This window comes from Cavia porcellus, unplaced genomic scaffold, assembly GCF_034190915.1.
Source record: "Cavia porcellus strain 051 isolate PalLab524CR breed Dunkin Hartley unplaced genomic scaffold, mCavPor4.1 scaffold_24, whole genome shotgun sequence".
Lineage (NCBI taxonomy): Eukaryota > Metazoa > Chordata > Mammalia > Rodentia > Caviidae > Cavia > Cavia porcellus.
The window spans coordinates 2,474,753-2,492,434 of record NW_026947507.1 but is presented as its reverse complement, the minus strand read 5'-3'; the positions used below and the strand labels follow the sequence as shown (position 1 = coordinate 2,492,434).

Sequence of the window (17,682 nt, the reverse complement as noted above, 5' to 3'; positions counted from 1 at the left end):
ATAAATAAATATATTTAAGGAAATACCCTACACCTGGCCAAAGTGTCTCTTGGATGCTTTCATTTGGTTTGGGGATGCTTGAGAGGTAAAGTTGAAGGCTTTGAGAATTGCTTTAAAATACTACCTAAAAAAATCACTCAAGTAGCACCTAATGTCAATGAATAAAGGTAGTGGGCATTTGGACACTATGTTTAAATGGAACCTTCTTTAGACAGAGATTTCAGAGATGGTTTCTAATCACAGTATTCACAGGCACTTAGGGTGTGAGTCAAGGCAGGTCCCCCCATAGATAACATTAAGAACAATAATAGCTGCTGACATTTGCATAGGAATCTGTCAGATAATTCTTATACGTTGTGTCAGAAATACAAAAGAAGAAGAATTGTCAGGGTAAATCCAAGAAAGAAATTGAAGTGTAGATACAAGGAATATAAAAAAAAAAAAAAAAAAAACCTAATAACTGGTGGTGATACAGACTTGTCACAAGGAGTCTCACTGCACCTTCTACCACCCAGGAAAGTAAGACTCTGAGACTGATAGGCTGCCTTACCGGAGGCAAACAGCTGGTGAATGGCAGGACTGAAATTTAAACCCAGGAAATCAAGCCCCAAAATATTAGTTTTAATCTTGATGTTCAATAACCTGTGTCCCAATGTGGGAAGCCGAAACACAGAAAAAAAGTGTAGGCTTTCCTAAGGAGCCCAATCACAAATATGTAGGTAGAGCAGATATGTAGACCTGTATTACTATAAATATTTGTCCCACAGTGCCATTTATTGAATGCTTATAGAAAAAACAATCCTGATGCACTTTTCACGTATTTTATTGTTCCTGAAACTGGTCCTAAGTCACAAGCTCTGTAACCCTGCATCAGTGCCATCTCAGGCTGCCTTGGCATGGATGCTCCTTCTGACACTCAGCAGCCCGGATTCTGCTCACCGCATGCAAAGTTCTCCTGTCTCACTCTCTCCTGGGCTTCCTAGAAGCCATCCTGTTCACAGAGGAGAATTCATTTCAATCTTTGGCCTGAGAATGGCTGACTCCTTCACTGGGTGATTCCCAGCCCTCATCAATGTGGGTAGAGAGGAGGATTCTATGGGTTGCATAAGGGAACGTCTTCCTACATGAACTGAGCACCTGGACTATGTGCAAGCACATTTGCATCTCCTCCTACACTAGGTGTGGAGCAGAGTCAGTGAAAACCTGCCCAAGTTCCACCAACTAGGATAGCAGCCAGGTATCAATCCAGATAAAACGATATCATGTGTCAGGGCTACAACAGAATTCCCAGGAGCTAAATGGAACAAGGGTCACAATCCAGGGCTTAAATGAGTAGAAAACATCAGATTGAGAGTTCCAGTTGTAGTTAAATCTATTTTGTATTGGTAGAAAATGTCACATGAAAACGCAGAGCCAGACTATGGGTAAGTAGGAACCCAGGACAACAATTCTTATTGGGAAATGACCTTGGCTTGTTGTTCCTGTTTTTCCTGAATCAGCTCTTTCCCTAATAAAACCACTTTGCCTGCATCAACATGGAGAATTTTGGGGTTAGGACTTTAACACCTACTTTTTTTCTGATGTAGATTTTATGATCTTACCATTGTGAACAATTTCAGATTCTTGAAGACCCTGATAATGACATGCAAACATTCTTTGTAACTTCAAGCTGTGAGTGGAATACTATTCTGGCAGAAGTCCGTGTTATGACTTCTACAAATTGTTCTGGGACTCATCAGACTCTAGTTCTCCAAGCAGCATACCGGAGTGTCGCTTGTAGAGGTAAACGTCTCAAAAGTGTTTGCAGCTCCTTGTAAGCTCACATTACAAAGACAGCATGTCCAATGACTTAGGCATCTTCAAGTTCATGATGCGTCTCATTTCTTGGAGTTCAAAGAGGTGTAAGGGTGAGTTCTCAAGCTGCTCCTGTCTTCTGGTAGAAGCTAATTATTTCTCAGTCTCTGGCCCAGGCACAAGACCTGTAGAACAGAGCCAAAAATATTTCCTGGAGTTTAAAGCAGCCCTGAGTTCAGGGGAATGGCATGGTGCAGTGGTTAATGACAGGAAATGCTTAGTCGGGATTATATTTATTTTATACTTAGGTATTGGTATTTCTTGTGGACAATTATTTCTTCAGGACATTTTCTTATTCCCTCTGAACTATGTGACTATGATTGCTGGATGTGTATTTGGGATCACGGACCTTCATGAATAGTTAACAGGAGACACAGAATTGCCATTGTGTGCCCATCCAGCACCTGCAACCTATTGTTCCTGCATTCATTGCTAGCATTTTTCAAAAAAGATGACATTTTCCTCTATTTATGGAACTTCTCAGCTAGTTAAATACTGTGCAAACCAAACAAAGGGAAAAATGAATGCCCTTGTATCCTGCCTTATTTGTATTCCAGAGTCCATAAAGTGTGTGCTATGGTTGAGTTATTAGACATTAACTGCCTTCCCTAACTCCATTTCTTGACATGTTTTGATGCAGCTCAATCTTTATATCTGGAAAGAAATTTTCATATAAAATATGAATATCTGGATTTGCTTTTTTGGTGGAAATGAAGTTTCTAGTAATTACTTATGGAAGCTAAAAGTAATTTCTTAATCAGATGATCAACAAACAACAAAAAGTGCACCTTGATCACTGAGGGGAAACTGCTCTGTCACGATCCTCCTGTTTCGTGGCTGAGCTCTGTGAGGCCATCTGGGTAACCTTTGTCTGTATGTCTAATGCTGTTTCATCCACTTTCATTATTACGTCATTATTGTTCCCACTTGTGTGACTTGATCCTGACTCACTGTGCTTTGCTAAGAACAAGTTCTTTGCGCACATAAGGGTTGAGTACGTGACTTAGAGCTTCTTTCCTACACTACAGCCAAAGTCCACAATGAGAATTTAATCACAAGATATCACCTCTTCCATCACCGTATGCCGTCTCAAATAATTTGGTGATAAGCTATGGTTGCTCTAATTGTTTTCTTTTTTCATTTAACAACCTTCAGTTGAGGGAAAATAAACCAATGTTTAGAAATCTAAATCAAATATAGTAGGCCTACCTTTAGTTTATTGTCAAAATAGAATCCCAAGCTTAAGCTGAAATATGACCAGTTTCTTGAAACTGAAACTTCTGAATTAATGTAACTTAACTAGCATTATTTTTAGAATAATTAGTGCCTTAAAAATATAAGCATCATCTAGTTTAGAAAAAGAAGAATGAATTTTTATTGTGTTGGGAAACTGGCACTATTCTACAACGAATCCAGAGTACCAGAAATATAATTTGAGTTTACGAAGATATTGGAAAATGAAGAATTGGTTTTGTTTATTTCTTTACTCATGGTCTTGTAAAATATATTTAAGTAATTTAATTAACCTCCTTGAGTCTCACTTATCAGGTATAAAATTTTAAAAATTAGCTGAAGTTAATTCATTGGCTTACTGTGAGAATTAAATAAGAGGAGCAGTTCTGGATACATAATGAGCACTCAGATATCAGCTATTAATTTTTTTAAATGAGGATAAGACAATTATAGCTTCTCATGTATCATCTATAATGTGATTTAAGTTACAGACTTTTATTCCAGAACTGCTATAAAGTCCCACAGTATAGAAGTCAATGGGACAGAATTCTCACAAGATTTTTTATTCCATTAAAATAATTCAAGGTAATTTTTCTGTTATGGTTTAGATATGCAATGACCACAAAGCCTCATGTGTTCGGGAGTAACTGGATTATAGGATGTTACAGAGGACTTGCTGATAGGAAGTGGGGGTCCGGTTAGAAGAGGCTGGGCCTGTTTCTATCTTGCAGCATGCTGACCATGGACGGTATCTTCTGAAACTATACCTGACCATGTGGTTCATGGCCTTTGGAACTAGTATGTGGGAAGAGGTTGGAAAAGTTTAAAGATACCAGCTAAAGAAGCTCTAGAACACAATAATTTGAACTACATAGGACACTTGGCTCGGTGTTCAGAAGACTGGAATGCTTAAAGAAATGCAGATGATAATCACCAGACTCAGGAGATTTCAGTTGGGAACAAGGACTTTATCAGCAGTTGAACTCAAGACTATGTATATCATGCTATTGCAAAAAAAAATTACCATTGTTTTTGCCTATTTCCTGAGACTCTTCAGGAGACAGATTAAGGGTGGCAGACTAACTTGTCTAGCAGAGGAAATTTTAATGTCCGATCTGAGACATGGATACTTCTGGCTGCTTTTACCTAGGTTTATAGTAAGAATCAGGAGCAAATCGCAGCGTCAAATGATTTTAAAAGTTTTTAGTTTCATCAGAAAGGAAGCACCTGCCAAACTGGGACAAAGGAGAGCACAAATCCTGAAAAGACTCGTATTAATAAGAGGCCAAATACTTTGCATCCAGATGGTAAGAATGGCACCATATTTACTTTCAGCCTTTACCTATGTTGCTATTTTTTTGGAATCACAGAAGTTATGTTTAGGAAAAAACACTTCTGGAAGAAAGCTGTGCAAACTGTAGAATGGTCATCAATGCAGCTCAGATGAAAAGTTTTTATTACGTGCTGACTGCGTAGCCAAAGCCTGCCGGGCAAAGCCCTGACCTGAGCACTCCTGGGGCTCTGCTTTCACTGAGCTCTTTTTACTGGAACCTAAAAGAAATGAGACTGGTTTTCTATGAAGAGGACTATATAAAGTCAAAGCAAAATGCCTCTAGCTTAAACTATGTACAATTTCCTTCTCTTGCTATTAGCAACTTCTGGCTTTAAATGTGGGTAATACAAATGGACCAGAATTGTTATAAAGTGCAAATATTAGACATATGGATCCTATAAACTTTATTAATGCTATATATCTAAAAGAGTGACATGATTTCACTGTTAATATTATAGTAGTCATATGTATTTATTTTTTTAAATATCTTTTTTCTTTTTTTGAGACCGAGTCTTGCCATGTAATGCAGGCTGGTCCAAAGCTTGCTTATGCAGCCCAGATTGGCCTCAACCTAATGGCAATCCTCTTGCCTCAGCATCTCCAGGGCTGAGATTACAGATGTGCACCACCATGCCTGGAAAAAATATCCTTATTTTAAAAGAATATATTCATTTTCAAATTCTACAGCATAATCTACCAATTGTCTGAATGAATACATGTTTGTTTGAGTAACAGAATGTTGGACTGATTGCATATGTCTATATGAATCCACTATCATTTATTGAGCAAGGTCTGTTTTAGGTTTCTGGCTCATTTTAATTCTTTTAATTTTGAAAATGAAAGAAGTTTAAATTATTCAGTGTTAAAATAAGAACTATAATACTTGAAAATACTGCTTTTATTCTTTACTAAAATCTTTTTAAGTGGCAGAAAAAGTGACTAATTTTATCAGCACTAGAGGTTCTTCGAGGATTGGTAGTAGATACGTTTCATATTCTATTGGCTTAAAATTGTCATCTTTGGGAGTACTGTTCTGGGACAGGGCAATAAAATGATAGATGTATAAAATTACTGTGATTGAAAAATGGGGTAACAGTGAGAAATAAGGAAAGAAAAATTCACACGGTCAATTCACATGTGGAAAAGTATTGCCATATTAATAATCAAAACTGTGCAATGCAAATTACAATTTACAAGGATCATTTCTACCTTTAACAGACAAAAGCAAAGAAGAAAATTTTTTTTCCTGATTAAGCCTTAGTAAAATAAACACATTCATGTATTTTAGCTGTTTCTCAGTGTAAACTTTACTATAGTATAAAAATCCTTAGAAATATTTAAGCTCGTTAGTCTAGTCAATTAAATTCCAGAAACATATACCAAGAGAGAAAAATACAGGTGTGCTATTATTTAGTTTTAAATATAATCACTACAATATTATTTGTGAGTAAAAATTAGAAGCCTAACATATATACCACAAGATTAAACACCTTATAGAATAAAAAATGTAGGAATTAAAAATTATGTTATCAAATTGTATTTAACAATGTAGTGTTAATGATAAGTGAGATACTGAAACATGCAATAAACCAAGGATATCAATCTGGGTATATACTCTGATTCACGTCACTAAACAATCACACTGAAGTTTACCTGGACCATGACTGACTTTCAGAGACAGGAATTGACACATTAGATCAAATTTCAGTTCAAAAGTCAAAAGAAATCCTAAACCACTTTTCAGGGCAACATAACTCTTCTCCAAGGAATATTTTCAACACAGTTAAGCAAAAACTTCATCTTCATGTAAAATGTATCACAGTTTGTACAGTCTTTCAGATACAGTTTGTCTCTGGATCTTTAAAATAGTTCTGTGATGTTGGAAGGATAATATTAACTCCTTTATTTAAAGGCAAAAATAAAGAGAGCTGTCATTGTGTGGGGGGAGTGACAGTGCCAATGTTTACCATTACTCTTCCTCATTTTCCTTGGCAGAAGTGATTCTTCACGAGCAAGGTTCATTTGGTTTGGGAATGTATTTTTATCTCCTACATAAACTACTTCTCAGAAAAGTGCACTGCTTACTGTTTTGTTTTTGAACTAGGGATTGAACCTAGGACCTAAAACCTTAATGGAAATATATTTTTGTTTGTTTGTTTGTTTGTTTTTGGTCCTGGGGTTAAACTCACTCAGGACTTTGTGTTTGCAGGGCAGACACCGTGCCACTGAACTATATCCCCAACCCCATGATAAACTAAATCCTCAGCCCTTTTATATTTTATTTGGAGAGAAGGTCTTGCTGAATTGCCCAGCCTGGGCTTGAAATTGCAATCATTCTGCTATAGCTTCCAAGAGGGCAGGAAATATAGGCATGTACCAGCATGCCCAGCTACACTGTTTATCTTTAGTTTATCCTGTGTGCTCTACAGGCCCCTAGTCCTAGTATTAATCTGTATATAAACATGTACACTATGCATTACTGTATGTATAACAACACTACAGAATATATAATTAAGCCTAAGGTCTGGTATTCGTGAGCCGAATCAGACCAATCACTATAATAAACAAGCATGCTTGCAGGGGCTCTTTCATGGAAAGGTGAGACAGAGGGCAGGGGATGTAAGGAGATTTCCTGGGGATCTCAGAGGAATTTCTTTGAGAACTCTGAGGACTCAGTGCCACTATGAAAATGTGCCAGCTAAGAGAGTTATCCTCCAAATCCATAGCTGGCCTTTATAGGGTGCCCTTAGCAGTTCCGTCCCCGCCAGTAGGTGTGACACTGCACCCAACGGCAACCTGAGTGATCTGGGGGATCTTGTTGCTGGGTTTACATATCTGGGCAGAGACCTCATTTCTAACAATTCCAAGAGTGGGGGGGGGGAATCTTTACTAGCTATTTCTCAGACAGAGAACTAATCTCTGGAACATACAAAGACTTCAAAAAAAATATTAGACCACCTAAAATAAAAGACTCAGTCAAGAAATAGGCAAGTGAAGTGAATAGACATTTCTCAGAAAAAGAAGTACAAATGGCCAACAACTATACTTTAAAAAAATTCATCTCTGGTCAATAGCGAAATGGAAATTAAAGCAACACTAAGATTCTTTCTTACACCAGAAAAGATGATAATATTAAGAAGTGAAAAATAAAAAATGTGGCTGTGGAGAAAAAGAAACCCTCCTACATTTTTGGTGAGAATGCAAACTGGTACAACCAGTATGAAAATTACTATGGAGATTTCTCAAAGAACTAAAATTAGCTATTCTCTTTCTAGGTATTTCCCCCACAGAGCTTAAGACTTTACAGCAATACATGCACACCAATATTTATAGCAGCACAATTCATAATAGTTAAATCCTGGCAGCAGCCACTGTACTCATCAGCAGACAAATGAATTGTAAAAGTGTGCTATCTATACATAATGGTAAGCCACTTGGCTACAAATAAAGGTAAATTTGAGAGAATTGTTGGAAAATGGATGTCTCTGGAAAATATAACACTGAGTGAAATAAACCAAATGCACAAGCTTAAATACTACCTGATATATCATGTTTGAGTGAGGCAAAGTAAAAACAAAGAGAATAATAAAGGACAGATGGAAGAAAATAAGGTTTTAAATCTCTTGCAAATGGGGAGGGGTCCAGCAGACCAAGAGAGTGGGGAAAGGAGAGGGGAAGGAGGTAGTATTAAGATAGACCCTGTGCAGGGACTTAGCAACTTCAAGAATGCAAACACTGTATGTCATAAACATGAACTAAGAATAACAAGAATGAAAATGGGGAAAGGAGGTTTAGAGAGGTAAGAAGGGGACTACAACAGAACCAGGCTGGGCTGTGTCCATGTACCCACTCCCTGAGGTGAATGTCAACATCACATACTGCAAACACATACTGGTTAAAAGAAAAAAATGTCTAAAGCTCTTGCACTCAGGAATTTAGAGGCTGGGCTGGGGATTTAGCTCAGCGGCATAAGTACCTGCCTTGCAAGCAGGCGGTCGTGAGCTTGATCCCTGGTACCGATAGAAATGAAAAAGACAAAAAAAGAAAAAAAAAGAATTTAGAGGCTTGCCATCACCAGCAGGTCCCTTCCTCCAGGTAGCCAGCATGGGCAGAGAGAGCCAGATAGATCCGTCTCCACCTGCTGGGCACTGCCACTAGAAGACTCCTTCCTTTGGGCAGCCAGCAGGAGCAGGGACACACAGCCAGGTAAGTGCCATGCACGTGTAGGCCACCATTGAGGCCCTTCGTTCCTTCTGGCAACCATCACCCACCAAGAGAATCAGACAAACATACTCTTGTTTGCCTGCCACCATCATGGGAGTCCCAGTATAGACACACAGGCTGAGAGAAGCAGCCCTACATCCATGCATCCCTAATCATTAGGGAAGCCACAGTGCAGCTGCACAGGTCTGGGGAAGCCCATCCTTGATACCTCTTGTAAATCTGGGGTCAGAGGAACCCAGATGCCTGTCCCATTTCCCTATACCGTGGAGGGGCAGCCAATGTGGGAAGTCTCTGGGACCCCACAACCAGCTTGTTGGGAGGAACCCAGGAAAATGTCAAGACGAAGGAGCAAAAGGCATTCTCCAACATCCAGCCCACACAGAACAAGTTTGGGAGATACAGTCATGGAGAAAATGAAAGTCACATACTGAAATCTCTGAGAAGATAGCAACTGAAGTAAAGAAACAACTTCATGAGATTGTAAAATCAATCAAATCAGAACTAATGTCTCAGGTAAAAGAAGAAATCACACACATAGTGAAAGAATTGCTCAACATGTCTAAAGAGGACATAGATTAAAAACAAAAGAGGAGCATAGGAAAATGATGGAAACCTTGAATGAATATAGAAAGGGGTTACAATGCACAAAACAGATTCAAAGAGAGATCCAGGAAATTTAAAAAGTCAATTGAAAGCTGGCAATATCACTTGAAAGAGACTGAAGACAGACTTTGAAACCTTGAAGAAAGGATTGCAGCTAGGAATCGTGAAAGAAAAGGTCTCCTAAAAATAACAAGGAATGAGGAAATAACCATTCAATACCTGCAAAATGATGCAAAGAAGTATAATTTAAGAATGATAGGTATTGGTGAAGAATCAGGGGTCAACACAAATGAAATTAAAAGGCCATTTACTGAAGAAATAGCAGAAAACTTCTCAAACATGGGAAATGGTTCTGGCATGCCAATAAGTGAGGCATATAGAACTCCAGCCAGCTATAATGAAAGTAAATCTGCACCTAAACATATAATATTCAAGATCTCAGAAATGCAGCACAAGAATAGAATATTAAAAGCTGTTAGAGAAAACAAACATCACCTATAAAGGAAAAACAATCAGAATCATGGCAGACTTATCAACACAACAAGAGGGGAAGAGTTTGGAGAGAAGTGTTTCTAACCCTGAAAGAAAACAACTTCCAGATTGATCTATCCTAAAAAACTATATTTCAAAATTGATGGAAAAATAAGATACGTCCATGATAAAGAACAACTGAAGGAATTCATAGCTTCCAAACCAACATTAGAGAGTGATAATGTATATTCTAGAGCGAGATAAAGATGACCACATTTCCAGGAACAGCAGCAGAGGAGGATCACCAAACAAGACAGGCAACTGAATGAAGGGAAAAAGTGGAGGGCTCACAACATGAAGGTAGCATGGCAGAGACAAACCGGTGTATGCTGGCTGTACCCATTAATGTAGATGGCCTAAGCTGAGCAATAAAAAGAAACACAGGGAGAGTGGACCAAGAAACAAGATCCATTGATGTACTACAGACAGGAAACACATTTACCTGGAAAGGAAATTCACAGACTGAAAATCACAGGAGAGAAAACAATTGTTCCATGTGACAGGAGACCAGAAAAAGAAATGGATAACTTGCCCATTAACCACAGAATGGATAAGAAGGTATGGTGTTTTCACCCAATGGAAATTTACTGAGTTATAAAGTAGAATAATCTTGAGGCTTTTGTAGGTAAATGGATGCAACTGGAGATCATGTTCATGGGCAAAACAGTTTGAACTCATACACATGAAGCCTAGCCTAAGAAACAGGAGTTAATGGGGTCCAAAGCAAAACAGTTACTGTAAGAGTGATGGGGAGAAAATGCCTGGGAGGGAAAGGTTGTAACTATTGTTAATTTTTTTACTGTATTGTTTTCACAATTTTGTTAAGTTTGGCTTTGTTCTTGTTTAGTTAGATTTTACTCTGTGTGATGGTATGGGCAGTTATTTTGAACATAATGAGATGCATTATGGGAATCATGGTTGGTTTCCTATTATACTGTTTTGAAGTCTTATAATGCTTTCATTCATTTGTTTAATTGGTTTTATTCTGGTATTTTGTTTGATTTTTATTATGTGTGATGGTATGAACAGCTATTTTGAAGAAAATGAGACATTATGGTAGCCATTGCTGATTTTCTATCATCTTGTTTAGAAGTCCTATCATGTTTTTGTTCTTCTGTTTTGATTGGTTCTACTTCTTGTGGTTTTTATTTTATTATGTATGATGGTACGGACAACATTTTTAGGAAAATGCGATTATAGTAGGCATTGTTCATTTCCTATTATCTGGTTTTAAAGTCCTGTAATACTTTCATTATTTTGTTTGGTTTTATATTATTTTATTATGTTTGATATTATTGTGTGCAAAGGTGTGGTCAGCTATTTTGAAGAAAACAAGAGAAGTGGTAACTACTGTTGATGTCCTGTTGTCTTGATGTGAAGTTCTGTATTGCTTGCATTGTTCTGTTCTGATTTGCTTTATTCTGTTTTGTTTTGTTCTCTTTAAATTAAAAAATATTAAGAAAAAAGAATTTAGAGGCTTATGGGAGAAGCCAATTTATGAAAGAAGCCACAAAATGAGGCAGAGATAAATAAGACAGGGAAAGGCATCAGACAGATGGGTGTTTGAATCACAGCTCTGCCACTTTTTTAATGGCATGAACATAATTTATTTACAGCCTAGTTTTCACATCTGTAAAATCTGGATAACGGAAGTACTCGTGCCGGATGACTGTCAAACACACTGAATGAAATTGTGTGTGGAAAGCTGCTTAGCCCAACACCAGACATATTCCAAGCCAACCAGGAATGTGAGGCACGCATGTGGCAACGTGGTAACACACAAAGCTGTTAGTGACTCTCCTGGCTGGAGGACAGAACTGTTTCTGCTGTTATGAATGTAAATACTACTGTGTTGGAGACACCTAGCCATCCAGAAATGGAGAGAAATTGCAAGTCCCTCTGGAGACACAGAGCATTCAGCTTAAGAGGATAGTGGCACCCAGTTATTAGTGAGATTGGAAGCAGAGAGGTCCGTGCTTAACCTCAGAGTATTAGCTAACAGTAACAGAAAGTCCTTCCTACTTTTCCTTTTGAAGCACTCATCCGCCTAGTTATGTCCCCTTCACCTCAAAGGAATCTTTTAAGACCTTCCTTGATCATCCTTACTTCTCCCCACCCAACGAAATTTTAATACCACGTATTCCCAATAGATTTGTTTATATATTATGGCCTTAGAGGGACTAAAGACCAGTCGAATATTTAAACTTTTGTTTACTCCCCAAACTAATTTTCTCCTCCTCTTGGGGTAGTAATACTTCATTGAGAATGCCTATTTTCAGCTTCCCTTCTGCTTATGTGGGCCAGACTGTCTCTCATTTTTCAACTATGAATGCTGAGAGACACATCCATCTCTGCTGTTAAACTGAAATCTATGAAGACGATGATGATATATTCATGTACCCTACACCAGAGTTTTAGAGAATTCTCTTAAAGCTCTGAAACTTGGAGGAAATTGCTGTTAAAAACACAGTACTAATAGCAGCTATTCTCCATGTGCCACACACTGAGCTGTGTGTTTTACAAATAGCTTCAAAAACTTCCCGTGCTGCTGTGTGTCAATAGCTGTGCTTTACGTATCAACACACTAGAGATCAAGGAGGTCAGCAGGGAACCCAGTGCTGTGGTGCTGTCCGGTGGCAAGGCAGGAGTGAAAGCAGCCTTGTCTGACTCCCAGAGTGTGGGCCTTGAGCATGCTAACATGCAGAATTTTCTCTGGAAGTTTACTTAGAAGCTTAAAAGTGAGCTCTGCACACAAAGGAGTAACAGACTCAAAAATATTCAGCTTTCCCCATTTGCTCTTCTGAATGTCTTACCATATTTGGCAGCATAAGGCAGGGAGATGGGCAATCAGTGCAGCTAAGCACCAGCCAATGGAGACAGAGCAGACACCAGCCAGTCAGAATAGACCAAGAGCCAACCCATCAAAACAGACCAAGTGGCCCAATGGGAAAGAGCTCCGCCTCAGCACTTACACTAAGTTCCCTGTGCCCTTCTCCTCCTGAGTGTGTGACTAAGGTGGGGAGTGACGTGGGGCAGCAGCTAGCTGGTCATCTACCAGTGTAGTTATAGGCTTGGTTCTACAGGACTCTTAAAGACTTTTCACGGAGAACAGGCTGTGAAGTTTGTTGTCTCAGCTTGGGAGAGTAAAGTATTTAAGAAGGGGGAAAAAATAAAACCCAAGCAGTATCCAATAGTCAGAGAGGCTCGGGGAGAAGACAGGAGACAAAAGGGAAAGCAAAGAGACCCAGACGAAAATATTCACCTCCACCCCACCTATTTTTTCCTACCCTGGTTGGAAAGGGGATTATTCAGAAATAGCCAAATGTAAAAAGCCAAAATCTTCCCTGCTTAATTCTCTTCACTTTCAAAACGACACAAGAGCACTGCTTAGGAGGAGCAGCAGAAAAAAAAGTATTTAGATGGCTTCAAGGCAGGGCTCCCGCCTCCCTACTAGGAATGCAGATGGCCCAAAGGGCATCTAAGCCTCCTGTGCCAGTGGACTGACAGAGAGGGGCCTGGCACTGAGACCAAAACGCTAAGGAGGGTGGTAAACCTACCCACACAGGGCAAATATTCAGAACTATGGCTAGGAAATGGGGAGATGGAAGTGGCTGTGGAAATAACAGAAGATCGCTGAAGCCTAGTTGGAGCTTTCCAGCATTAGCCGGATTTTGCCAGAGATCCCTACGCAGGTAGAGGAGTAGGACAGCTTAAAATAGAAAAAGGGAAGCTTCCTGTGTGCCCTGACTGGAAGCTGTTGGTCTAGTGAAGCTGAAAGTGGGTTAAATAGAAGCCAGGCATTCTAGGTGATTGGCTAGGGAATGTATTTATGTTTTTCTGGTTGGTCCTAAGTTAGAAGTAGGGGCAAAATACAGTAAGTTGTCAGTTATTAGTCAAGTTCTGGCTTTGAGGGGAGCCAATCACGATAAAATTATTCTTTTGCTTCCTGCTTTTCCTCTCACAATAGTAATCTGACGAATTGTAAGTCTGACTTACAGCAGGCTGACTTCTGGATTGGTTATTTATAAGGTTCATCCAAACAATGAATTAGTATCATGAGTTTTATTTCTAGGATGCAATTGGATGACTAGAAAATGCTTTTTAAAAATCTTTGAAGCCAATTTTATGATTTTACTTTTATTTAGAAGAATATGCACAAATGTTGGGTGATCTTTTTAAACCAAAGAGCAAGAAATTGAAAGCTGTCCCTCTTCTAGCTTAGCAGAGAGGCTTAACTATTACAGGCGAATGATTTTTATAAACCATATTTTACTTTGTCTCTCATTTGTCTGGCCTTGAAGAGAGCCTTTATTTAGCCCTCTAAGTGATGCATTTGAATTCTTCAGGAGAGGTTCATAATGAATAAAATGAACATTTAATCTCCACCATAGAAAGCTGGCAGAAAGAAGACAGAGAGAGTAGACAAACATGTGGTTGGCCTGTAAAGAAGTATGTAAACCAATTTCAGGTAAATCACAAGTAGTTACATGTCTCTCCCAGAGTGTCAATTAAGGGGAAGCGGCCACCACCTACTGATTTAGGAAACCATGTTTACCATTGATTCTCTAATGTGCTAGTTGAAATCTTTTCAGCCACTGTTAATTTTAAAACCCCTATAATTACACTTCTTGCAAGAAAGAGCAACCAGATTTTCTGGGCCAAAACCTTACTCTTTTATGGTAAATCAGAAGTGAGACCACAGCATGGTATTGTAAGGAATGTATGAGCCTTCCCTTCAAATTTTCCCTTAAATTAAAAAATTAGATACCATTGGCTTCAGAGGTAGGTCATTTTAATCACTTTTCTTGCCTGCTGGAGTGAAAACTTGTCACATATGAAAAAGTTCAAGGTTAGGCAGTGTTGTCAAATAACTGCAAAGGTCAAACTCAGAGCGCTCCGCCAGGTTACACCGTGCTTCTGAGGTTAAAGCTGGACTGCTGATCTGTTTCCATAACCCTCGAGGTTTGATTTCTTTTGATTCTGTTTATCCTAGATATCACATTCAGTGTATATCGTTTCTTTCACTCCCTTAATACATGATTAAAAACAGGCTTAACATCTGTTTCATACTGTCAGGTTTTTTCCTTCCCTTATATTGTAAGTGCAGGGAGAGAAGAAAGCACGTACTATGTCATGGTCATCTATTTCAATGTTCTGAGTATTAAGTGGCCTTTCACCTGCATGATAAAGGCTTTGTATGACTCCAAGAGCACAGGAGAGCCCGTAGAACAGCACTATTGCTGAAAGTTATTGCTTTGATGGCTATGTTCAAAAACTGAGACATTAAGTTGGATTTTTATCTCGGAGCAATGGGGAATTTTGAGAAACAAGTGAAAAGAAAGCTGTTCTATGTGTGGGCATCCTGTAGGATTATACGGAACACTTTGCCAAGATTCTATGATTTTCAAATGCTGCAAGAGCCAAAGTGAAAGCAGATTGGTGAGCACAGAGGCTCCTGCGTCCTTCCCGGGAAAGGGGCCTCCCACCTCCACCTGCTGTGTGCTGGAAGACAGATTGTGCTCTGGCCTCTTGGCACTAATTTTCTAATAATGTCACAACAAGTTTCCTGTACACCAAAGAAACCACAGGAAAAACCCCTCACCCGCAGCTTCACCCCTGAGAGCTGAACATTCAGTTTTAGAGTTTGGCAGTAAGAATAAAGGATATGTAAAGAACATCAAAACAAACAAACAAGAAACCCATTGATTTTTGCCCCCTTTTATTCTTACTTCATTTGAAATGAAAACTTTACTTCAGAAATCAGAAATGAATAAAACTCCCAGAAAACATTGAAAACGCTTTTTCATTTTGCTCCAAGCCCTGAGCTTGTCTTCACTGCCCATTGCTACATGTGCCAGATAACCCATTATGGGAGTAAAAAACTCCAAATGCTGACAAATAAATCACTCTGAAAGCCAGGGCTTCCCAAGGGTAACGTTAGAGATTATCAGTCAGGGAGAAATGTTAACATCCATTTTCCCATCATTGCAATGCCCTGTGCTAATGCATTTTTTTCTTTGCAGAAAAAGCACAATGACCTGTATTATGGGGACACTTTATGCAAATAGAAGTTAGTCTGTGTGACACTGTTTTGTATTTGTCACTGTAGTCCTGGCAGATACCACTCACAGAAAGATATTCATCTTAGTGCAAAGCCACCTCGCATGGCTTTCAGCACATTAAAGGATCTAATTTTCAGGTCTCCACTCCCAAACAGAAAAGATTAGGCTTTGTGCAAGCTGATCTCTCAGTGGGGGTTTGGGTAAGAGAAGGCTTTTTTTCAGTAGCAGGAGATAGGACTTTGCCCTATCTCAGTTCCTGAGATAGTGCAGGGATCAAATCCTACCACATAGGAATCACAGGATTTCAGAGCTACAAGCTTAGTCTCATTTTGTCTATTCACTTCAGCAGGGAAATTGAAGCCAGGCATGGTGGTGTACACCTATAATCCCAACACTTGGGAGGCTGAGACGGGAGGATCATGGCAAGTTGGAGAGCAACTTGCAGAGCAAGACCTATCTCAAAACACCAAAAACAAAACAAAAACAGATGATAGTACTTGTCCAGTGTCAGAGACCCCAGTTAATGATAATAATAAAGATAACAGTGGGAAAAGGTCAGAATATAACCTTCCTGGATTATATATTAATTTGTTGCTTCATCATTCTCTTCATAAATATTAAAATTAAGGCATTATACAATATTCTGAGAAGATAACAATGAATAAGATATAATATATGCTTTTAGAAGGCAGTTTGGTTCAGAAAGGGAGATAGGACTTGTCTTGGTTACTTTCCTATTATACCCAATGCCCAATATGAAGGAAGAAGTTTATTCCTTACAGTTTGGAGGTTTCACTCAGATGGCTCCAAGACAGGATGGTAAGGTGGAACGGCCACTTATGACCACCACAACCTGCAAGCTTGAACAGAGCAAAAGAGTGAAAAGCTGCCTTCTTTCTGCCCTTATACCATATGCCAGTTCCATCCCTAGGAGGGCACATCACTCACACCACCAATCCCAGTGCTAGACAGTGAACCAATCATGAGTGCTGGATTCAACCATGTCCGTGACTGCATGAGGTTTGGGGTGGCCATCTAAAACAAACCATAACATTCCAACCCTGGTCCCCCAAAGACTCATACACACCCTTTATGCAAAAGACGTTTGGTCCATCCCCAAGAGTTTCCAAAGTCCTAACAGTTTCAGCATTGCTGAAAAGTCCAAGTCTCAAGTCTTCTCCAAGATCTAAGGTAAACCTTAGCTGCAAGTCCCTGCACAAATGAAAACAAGGTTAAACACTTCCAGTATACAATGTCACAAGATAAACATTACCATTCCAAAGGTTACACACAGTGGAATACAAAGCATTGGAACCAAAGCAAGTTCAAAGTCCAGCAGAGCAAACATCAAATCCTGAAGTTCCATGCTCAACATCTGAAGAACCTGATTGTAAGCTCCAAAAGGCTTGAGTGACTCCATTCCCACAGCACTTCCAAGGGTTCAGTTCCCACCACTTCTCTCTTAAGCCCACTCTGCTGAATCTTTGCACCTTTCTTTGGATGATCCACATTCCTGGCTTTTCCAGACTTCTGGGGTCTCCATTACACCTTTGGTTTTACACTCACAGCTTTATACACTGCCCTCTCAGGTGCATACTTCCTGCCTTCCCAGGCCCTATGAAACTGGAGTAGAAGCTGCCTTAAAGTCAGAATTCACGCATTCTCCATTCACCTAAAACCAGTGGCACAAGAATGCTGCCAGATGGAGCAATAGCCAGGATTTCTTCTCTCTTGGCTATAGGGGTCAAGTGCCTGGATTTCTGAGTTCTCAGAACCTGATTGTGGGGAATGGCTTCTTTATGTCACTGCCATTGTGGAATCTGGTGTTGCTGTTACCATTTT

The 17,682-nt window shown here is 39.3% G+C and overlaps 1 long non-coding RNA gene across 1 annotated transcript; it reads right to left on the bottom strand.

Moving 5' to 3' along the window:
- Positions 1–568: 568 nt before the first annotated feature.
- LOC134472586 (uncharacterized) lies at positions 569–17,054 on the bottom strand. Its single transcript, XR_010042472.1, has 3 exons — positions 16,928–17,054; positions 16,621–16,700; positions 569–1,979 (listed from the first exon to the last, which is right to left on the bottom strand). It is a non-coding gene; the product is annotated as an uncharacterized LOC134472586 (long non-coding RNA).
- Between the last annotated feature and the right edge of the window lie 628 nt (positions 17,055–17,682).